Source organism: Chrysochloris asiatica, unplaced genomic scaffold (assembly GCF_000296735.1).
Source record: "Chrysochloris asiatica unplaced genomic scaffold, ChrAsi1.0 scaffold00079, whole genome shotgun sequence".
In the NCBI taxonomy this organism is placed as follows: Eukaryota; Metazoa; Chordata; class Mammalia; order Afrosoricida; family Chrysochloridae; genus Chrysochloris; species Chrysochloris asiatica.
The window spans coordinates 5,282,627-5,291,709 of record NW_006408597.1 but is presented as its reverse complement, the minus strand read 5'-3'; the positions used below and the strand labels follow the sequence as shown (position 1 = coordinate 5,291,709).

General features: G+C 43.5%; 1 protein-coding gene across 1 annotated transcript in view; it reads right to left on the bottom strand.

Annotated features, from left to right (window-relative positions):
* DPF3 (D4, zinc and double PHD fingers, family 3) overlaps positions 1–9,083 on the bottom strand; it is a 458,124-nt gene that overhangs the window by 102,838 nt on the left and 346,203 nt on the right. The gene's annotated exons all lie outside the window — the stretch shown is intronic.

Below are 9,083 nucleotides of genomic sequence, written 5' to 3'. Positions count from 1 at the left end.
CATGAAGTAGCTGGTGAGTTTCCCAGACAGTAACTCTACAGGAGCAGACTGCCTCACCTTTCTCCATGGAGTAGCTGGTGAGTTTCCCAGGTGGTAACTCTTTATGGGAGCATACTGCCTCACCTTTCTCCCCTGGAGTAGCTGGTGAGTTTCAACAGCCGAGTTTGCAGTTAGCAGCTCAATACCTAACCCACAGCATCACCAGGGTTGCTGGTTTTTAAGACTAAAGGTCTCTACTAATAGTCATTAATTCTAAAAGCTACTGTACCATATAATGCATTTGACAAGTGGGGATAAATTTGAAAAGTTAGAGGCATCAGGAGAATCCTGACAAAGCTACCAGCTTGAAACTGGGTTCGTTACTTGGGGAGTTCCAATGTCCAACTCAAACACCTTCCCTCAAATTCTAGTTTCACATCTTTCTTACTGTGTGATTTGGGGCAAGTTACTCAACCTTTCTGAACCTCCATTTCCTTGCCTGTAAAACAAAGATTGTAGCATATGCCTCACAGGCTTGTGAACATTACATGAGGCGACGTGTGCAAAGGACTCACCTGGTAACTGTTCTGTCCTTTCTTAGCTCCTGATAAGGCCAAAAAATAATAAGAGCTTTTCCAAGAAGTGCCTCATGCCTCCTGAATTCACATTCACTTTGTGTGTCTGTGGCACATCACATCACCTGGCCTCGGTGTACCTTGGTGTCCCCTGGGGGATCCAACACCTACCTGATCCTGGTTGAAGGTATGAATGAGACAGATACAGCATGCTTAGCACAGTGTCTGACACAATCATGGGATATTAGCAAGTAGTAGTATTGTTGCTGTACATAGAACTGTTCCAACCTGAACATTCTAGGTATTTAGGCAAAAAATGTAAGAGACATAAAAGAGGCTCACAGAAAGCCAAAAGGCATGTGGATAATGATGCAACAGCAATGGAATGGTAAATAAAGGTGCTGGACTGACGATCAGCACCTGGACTGTGAACCACAAGGTCGGCAGTTCAAACCTACCAGCTGCTCCTCAGAAACCCTATGAATCTGAACCACAACACTTAGCTAGATTCTACTTTGCAGTTTCCTCCAACTGGGTTTCATGAGTCCAGCTGATCTCCCCCAATTAAACCAAAAGTACTCCTAGAGCTGAGGACACAAATCATGCCTTTTTGGAGGCCCCCCCATTTGGCCTCACAACTGGGCACACATACGGTAACCACTCAACAAATACTCAACGATTTCCTGTATACGAGGGAGGGCCAGTGCTCCAAGGCTAAGATTTGGCAAAGGATGTGCCAGGGTCAGGTTAGACTCAGGTGGTTACAGCTGATGCCAGTGAGACCCCCACCAGCAGTCCGCTTTATTCACAGTAATAGAAAAAATCTAAACCACAGCCTCAGATGAGCCCCTGACTCTGATGAGCCATCTGTGGTCATAGAAATGCTCTGTTGATCTAAATGGGACAGAAACAGGATATTAGTGCTCCAGATGTACAAGTGTGGTGCCAAACGTTTTAGCCACATCATCTCATTTAAGACTCACGACAACACCGGGGTGTCAGTGTGGTTATTGCCTACTCTTTATAGATGAGGCAACTAAGAAACAGCGAAGTGTAAATAGCCCAGTGTAAATAGCTCACATTTACACAGCTAGGAAAGAAATGGCAGGGTGGCAGATGCATATGCTGGCTAGCCAATTCCATAGTCATTTTTTTTAGTTACCAGGACAAGGATGAGCATGGCCTCCCAAGTATCCTAGTGAAACAGTTAACCTGCCCAGCTGCTAACCAAAAGGTTAGAAGTTCAAGTTCACCCAGAGGAGCCTTGGAACTGAATCTACTTCCAGGCTCAGCCACTGAAAACTTAATAGAGTGCAGTTCTATCCTGACACACATGGGGTCACTATAAGTCGGACTCAACTGTTGTCTTAGTGAGATGTTTTTATTTTTATTTTGGTTTATACCTCCAAGAGCCAGAGCAATCCCTCGAGTCCTTCTTTGCTTTGTAGTTTATAAACGATTTAGTTAAGTAAGAATTCATACAGACGAATACCTGTTGCTGGAAGCAAGGGTGGAAAAAATCATTTTTCCAGCTAGAGCTCTGTTTCTAAATTTTCCTTGATCTCCCTATAACAGAGTTTAGATAAATCCGTGGCTGTGTGGACTTTCTGGCTTTTCAGGCACCTTTCAGAGTGATCCAACATGTTTAAGCTTGTTTCAAAGGTAACTTTTCTCTGTTTCTTAAAGTTGTATTAATTGCCCCTGGCCCGTATGCTGGAGGACAGAGATGTCAGAAGACTAATATCTGTTAGATCTTTCTTCATCAGTGTGGCAATGACATCATGTGCTTCTTTTAGATAATTTGCACATTATCTGACTAATTTTCAGATTATTTAATCAGCAGACATGACCCTAATCAACTCAGTTCTCCTCAGTTCAGTTCTGCAGAATGCATGCCCTCCAAAGGGGTATGAGGTGCAGGTCTTTTCTTCTTTCAATGGATACTGGAAGCCCACTATATGCCAGTCATGCCACCCTTAGACAACAGATGAGACTTCCAGGGATCTAGGACAGCCCAACGTCAAGTCCAACGACCTGAGAAATAGGTTTGGGTAAATTTTAAAGACATATATTTCAAAAAATAAAAATGAAAACTACACCTCCCTCTTAGTGGCTCCAAGTATGTTATACAGAACATGTTTTTTCTGTACTATTTGCAAGATGTGTACCATTTACCAATTAATAATGCTCCAAGGAGATTTCTTTACAAATTATTTGTTCTTGCTTTCTAGCAGTTGTTACTGCGGTTCCCCATTTCATATAGAGGATAAAACCTACACAGCTCAGCAAAGATGCTTCCAGCTGTGGCCCCTGCCACATTTCCACTCTTCCTCCACAACCTGAATCCATTACTATGGTCAGACCTAACTATTACCAACTGCTTGACACAGCATGCTGTTTCTTTCATACTTCCCTGCCTTTGTACCTACAACTCCCTCCACCTGAAAAGCCCCTCTCTCTTGGAAACTTCCCTCACCTTCTTCCAGAGTGAACTTGAAGTCACTTCCTCAGGGAAGCCTTCACAGGTTCCCCATCACAGTGCCTTTCAAGCTTTAGCATCAGCCAGTGCCAGACTGCCCAGTAAACAAGGTAAGCATGGGTTTATGTGTGCTTTGTTACTAATCTGTAGTGAACAATTTCACATGTTTTCACCACATCAAAGATTTTGCTTCCAGGTACGGGCATCTGTCCCTCTCCCAAACCCACAGCACCTTACTACACAATCAAAGCCTTTTTTTTTTTTTCAAATTTACAATCTCTGACAGGGATGGAATACCCAGTAAACAAGTAAGCATGGGCCTACTAGTGCTTCTTTAAATAATGAAACTGTTCATTACAGATTAGTGAGTAAGAACAGGTAAACCCACACTTACCTTGATTATTGGGTAAACTGCCCCAGAATATCCTGGAGAACTTTTCAAAACACAGACTGTTAGTCCCTAGCCTCAGACTCAAGAGGTCTAGGATGGAGCCGAAGAATTTGCATTTCCAACAAGTTCCCAGGGGATACTGATGGCACCCATCCCTAAAGTATGGAAATGAACTGTGCCCTTGAGCCTTGACCTTTGACTTCTTCCCACACCTGTTATGGATTGAAATGTATTCCCCAAAATATGTGCTGTAAATCCTAACCTCTATGCCTGTAGCTATAATTCCATTTGGGATGAGTTCTCTTTTCTGTGTTGATGAAGCAGGATTAGTGTATCTTGAGTCACTCTCTTTTGAGACATAAAAGAGATTAAACAGAAGGTAGGAAGCAGAGATGGGAAAGAGACATACCACGCCACATGAAGATCATCAAGAAGCCAAGAGATAAGAACCATCCCCCAAAGACAACAGAGAACAAGGCTTCCCGGAATTCAGACTTCTAACCTCCTAAATTATGAGAAAATAAATTGCTGTTTGTTGAAGCCACCCATTTGTGGTATTTCTCTTATGTTGTCGTTGTTAAGTGCCATTGAGTCAGTTCCAACCCACAGTGACCCTGTATAAGGTTTCTGAGGAGTGGCTGGTGAGCTTGAACTTCTGACCTTGCAGTTCAAACCAACTTTGCAGTCCAGCACTATATTGTTGTTGCTGTTGTTGTTAAGTGCCATCGAGTCAATTCCGACCCATAGCGACCCTGTATAGGGTTTCCAAGGAGCAGCCGGTAAGCTTGAACTGCCAAGCTTGCAGTTCAAATGGCTTTGCAGTCTGGCGCACTAACCCACAGTGCCACACAGGGCTATATTAACCCATACTAAATAAAGAAGACTTCCAGAAATTCAGAAAGAGGCTGTGGAATGAGGAATATCATTGCTGATATCAGATAGTTCTTGACTGAAAGCAGAGAATACCAAAAAGATGTTTACCTGTGTTCTATTAACTATGCAAAGACACTCATCTGTGTAGATCACAGCAAATTATAGCTAATATAGCAAAAAACTGAGATTCTAGAACATCTACTTATTCTCATGTGGAACCTACACATAGACTAAGAGGCAGTTATTCGAACAAAACAAAGGGACACTGAATGGTTTAAAATCAGGAGAAGTGTGCATCAGGGTTGTGTCCTGTCACCATAGTTATTCAAACTGTATGCTGAACAAAGAATCCTAAAAGCTAGACTATATGCAGAAGAATGTGGCATGAAGATTGGAGGAAGACTCATTAAACAACCTGTGATATGCAAGGGACCTACCTTGCTTGCTGAAAGTGAAGAGGACTTGAAGCACTTACTGATGAAGATCAAACCTTCAGTTTGGATTTCACCTCAACATAATGAAAACAAAGATCCTCACAACTGGACAAATAAGTAACATCATGATAAACAGAGAAAAGATTTGAAGTTATGAAAGATTTCATCTCACTAAGATCCACAAATAAAACGGCCTATTACATTGGACAGATCTGTTGTAAAACATCTCTTTAAAGTGTTAAATAGCAAATATGTCACTTTGAAGACTAAGATGTGCCCGATCTAAGACATGCTATTTTCATCTCCTCATATGAATGTGAAAGCCGAACAATGTATAAGGAAGACTGCAGAATTGATGTCTTTGAATTATGGTGTTGGTGAAGAATATTAAATAGACTATGGAGTGCCAGAGGAATGAACAAATCTATGTTGGAAAAAGTACAGCTAGAAGGTTCCTTAGAAACAAGAATAGTGATCCTTCTTCTCACATACTTCCAACATGTTATCAGGAGGGACCAGTCCCTGGGGAAGGACATCGTGCTTAGGAAAGTAGAGTGGTAGTAAAACAGAGGAAGGCATCCTATTAGCTGGACTGACACAGTGGCTGCAATAATAACTTAAACACAACAACTCTCAGAATGTAGTGTTTCGTTCTGTTGTACATAGGGTTGTTGTTGTTGTTAATGTGCCGTGGAGTCCGTTCTGACTCATAGCAACTCTGTACAGGATTTCCGAGGCTATAAATCTTTATGGGAGCAGAAAGCCTCATCTTTCTCCCACGGAACAGCTGGTAGTTTCGAACTGCTGACCCTGAGGTTCGCAGCCCGATTTGTAACCACTACACTACCAGAGCTCCTCATACATAGGGTTGCTATGAGTCAAAACCAACTCAACAGCACCTAACAACAACAATAATAACAGATAACTAAACAACGCCCCTAGTATAGAGTCTCAGTGTCCTTCTCTAGTTGTTTGCTTACATGTCAGTTTGTCCTTCCAAGACTATAAACTCCTCAAGGAAAGGGAATGAGACTTGTTCATGTCTGTATTTCCCAGGCCCTGCATATAGACATTATTCAATACATGATTATTAATCCCATAGACGGATGTGTGAATGGATGCATTGGACTGAATTTATTTACACAGCTTTTTCATCCAGATCCAGGACTACATCGATGCCTACAACCACCACCCACCCATGGCCACCAAAAAAAGTACCTTGAAAACATCATCTATCATAGATTCCATTACACAGAGAAGGTAAAAAGAAACTCAAGAAGGATTTTGGCATGTGAACCTGTATCAAAAATTCTGATCCAATGCTCTTTTAGGCATCACTGGGACTGTGCACCAAAGTTGTAGTTTAGGAGTTACACTGAATGCTTCCATGTAGACCCTCTCTCAGAGTCATAATTCCCCCAAGCACTCTTCTTTGTATTCAGATAGACATAACAGCTATCCAGATCTGCATGTATGTACACATAAACACACATGGTGATTTCATTTGGAGAAACTGTACAATGGTGGTGGGAGACAGGAGAGGGAGAATAAAGAATTCACCCTCACACAAGGAGGGGAAAGATAGTGGTTCGGGTTGGGGGAGATTCTATCCAAAAAGTACTGCATCCCAGAGGGGCATGTTCCCAGGCTGCCTGTAGTGGAAACTGAGAGACAAGGGCACAGCGGAAAGGAGATGGTCCTAAAGACGAAATAAGACACTATAATCAGGGGACAGGAGAGAAACAAAGGCGGGAGAAGTCAGCTGAGTGGGGAAAGGAGGACAGGAGGCCCCAACAGTCCACTGCTGAGCTGGCAGTAGGGGGGGTCAGTGCTGGCTCTGCTCCGAATACCCCTTCCAAAGCAGCAGGCGCTGGGATGAGCAATGAGCTGAACAGGAGACACAGTTGTGGGGGATGGAGTGAGGGACAGCCAGTGGTGTGGACCCAGCTGCCCGTGGCCCTGCCAGGTCTGCAGGACTGTTTTTGCATTAAGTCCAGCTCACAAGTAGCTCGGGGTCACCCTGCAGCACTGCTGAAGAAGGGAGAGTCAGCCTCCCCCCTTCACGACAGCCAGAACTTCTCCTGGGCACTGCAGATTAACCTCTTGGATTAAACCTTCCTGCTGTCCTCTCCCACTTAGAAACTCCTGCTAAAGAAAGATCTGGAAGCTGAGGCCTTAGGGTTCAGCTGAGCTGGCACATCCAATTCACCACAGAGGCTCAGGTGTGTTTAGGGACAGAATGGATGGTGGTTCCCCCTCCCCAAACAGTGGGAGCAGCTAATGGCTGGGTATTAATGATGCTGGCAATGAGTGCTCACAAGACAATGGTTGGGGGCATGTGGAAATGTGGGGGGTAGCGCCACAGACAAATGGTTGGCGTGTGCTAAGAGGACACACTGAAGGAGCAGCCTCCCTCAAATTTGTCCAGAGAAATTGGGGAGGGGGAGACAAGTGCTTCAGAAGACACCAGGGCCTTTCTGTTGTATCTTCCCTGCTAGCACAATTGGGGTGAGTTAAACAGTTCTCAGGGGGGATGTCGTGGCAGATGTGGTTCAAAATGCATGGCAGATGCTCTGGGGCCTTCTTCATGTGAGGAGGACCTGGATCCCTGAGAAGTCAGACGATCCTCCTTGAAGAACCTGGTTTCTCCTTAGCAGGCTGAGGAAGAGGGGAATGGAGCTGGGTTGCAGGGTTTGGTGGTGAGCCACAGAAATGAAAACAGCATCAGGATGAGAGTTTCAAGGGAGGCATATCCTCCTGGCAGGAGGAAACACAGCTTCTCTACTAGAGCAAGGCTGTCTGGTTATAAGGTGAGGAAGTGAGGAGGCAGAAGGCAATGACCGATGAGTGCACACGAAGTGATCCTGTTGCTACATGCCATGGAGTCCATTCTGAATCATAGCGACCCTGTATAGAGTTTCCAAGAGCAGCTAGTGGGTTTGAACTGCCAACTTTGTGGTTTGCTGATCCTACAGCACCACACCAGTACTCCCAAGTTGATCCAGGTGGGACGCAAAAAATATTTCAGAATCCTTGATGTCAACAGCAAAGGGAACCACAGCAATAGCTAAGAAAGAGATTGTGTCTTTGCATTTAGGGTCAGAAGTAACTGCTCCTGGTGTTGCCATCCTTCCTCTGTGGTTTCCATATCCATAAACACACACACACACAGTCACAAGGTTGCAGGAGAACCAGGAGAAATGAAACACAGACAAAAACATTGCAAACCCATAGTGTGAGTGAAGCACCTCACAGAGTAAAGTAAAGTGGCTGACATTAGAGAAGGAATGTAAAATAGCTACTCCGAGCAGTGACATATCAGACAACACTTCATAGAACACCTCAGCACCTCAACAAGAACACAAATGGTCCAGTTTCAAAGTGGACAGAGGACACAAACAGACACTTCACCAAAAAAGGCATTCAGAGGCCCAAGAAACATATGAAGAAATATTCAAGATCATTAGCCATTGTTGTTGTTGTTTTTGTTAAGTGCTATTGAGTCAGTTCCAACCCATTGTGACCCTGTAGGGTTTCCAAGGAGTGATTAGTGAGCTTGAACCACAGACCTTGTAGTTCAAACCGACCTTGTAGTCCAATGCCATAACCATTAGAGTGATGCAAATCAAAACACAGTATATGAGATCTCATCCTACCTCAGCATTAATAGCAAAGTTTTTAAAAAGAAAACAGAAAACAACAAATGTTAGAGAGGGTGCGCAGAGTATGGGACCCTCTTACACCGTTGGTGGGACTGGAAAATGGTGCAACCACTGTGGAAAATGGTATATGGTGCTTTCTCAGCAGGTTGGAAACAGAAATACTTTATGACCCAGCAATCTCTCTATTTAGTATATATCCTCAAGAAATAGGGGCCATAACATGAATAGATACATGCACAACCATGTCTATTGCAGTATGATTTGTAATAACAAAAATATGAAGACAGCTTAGATGCCTATCTGCAGAGGAATGGCTGAACAAACTTTGGCATATGTGCACAATGGAATATTATGCAATACTGAAGAACAATGAGTTTGCAAAACACCATATAACATGAAAAAACCAGGAGGACATTATGCTGAGTGAAATTAGTCAGTTGTAAAGGAATGGAAATTATATGAGACCACTACTATACGAAGCCAAGAAAATGTTTTCATCCTATAATAAACCTTCTATGAGCATAACAGTCTATGAGCAGAAAGCCGCTTCCTGGAAACCTGTACAGGGTCGCTGTGAGTCAGAACCAACTTGATGGTACTTAACAAGACCAGTGAAGGTTACCAGGGGTGGCAGGGAAGGGGGAATTAATTATTCACTGGCTAGAGTATGTTGTTGTTGTTGTTGTTGTT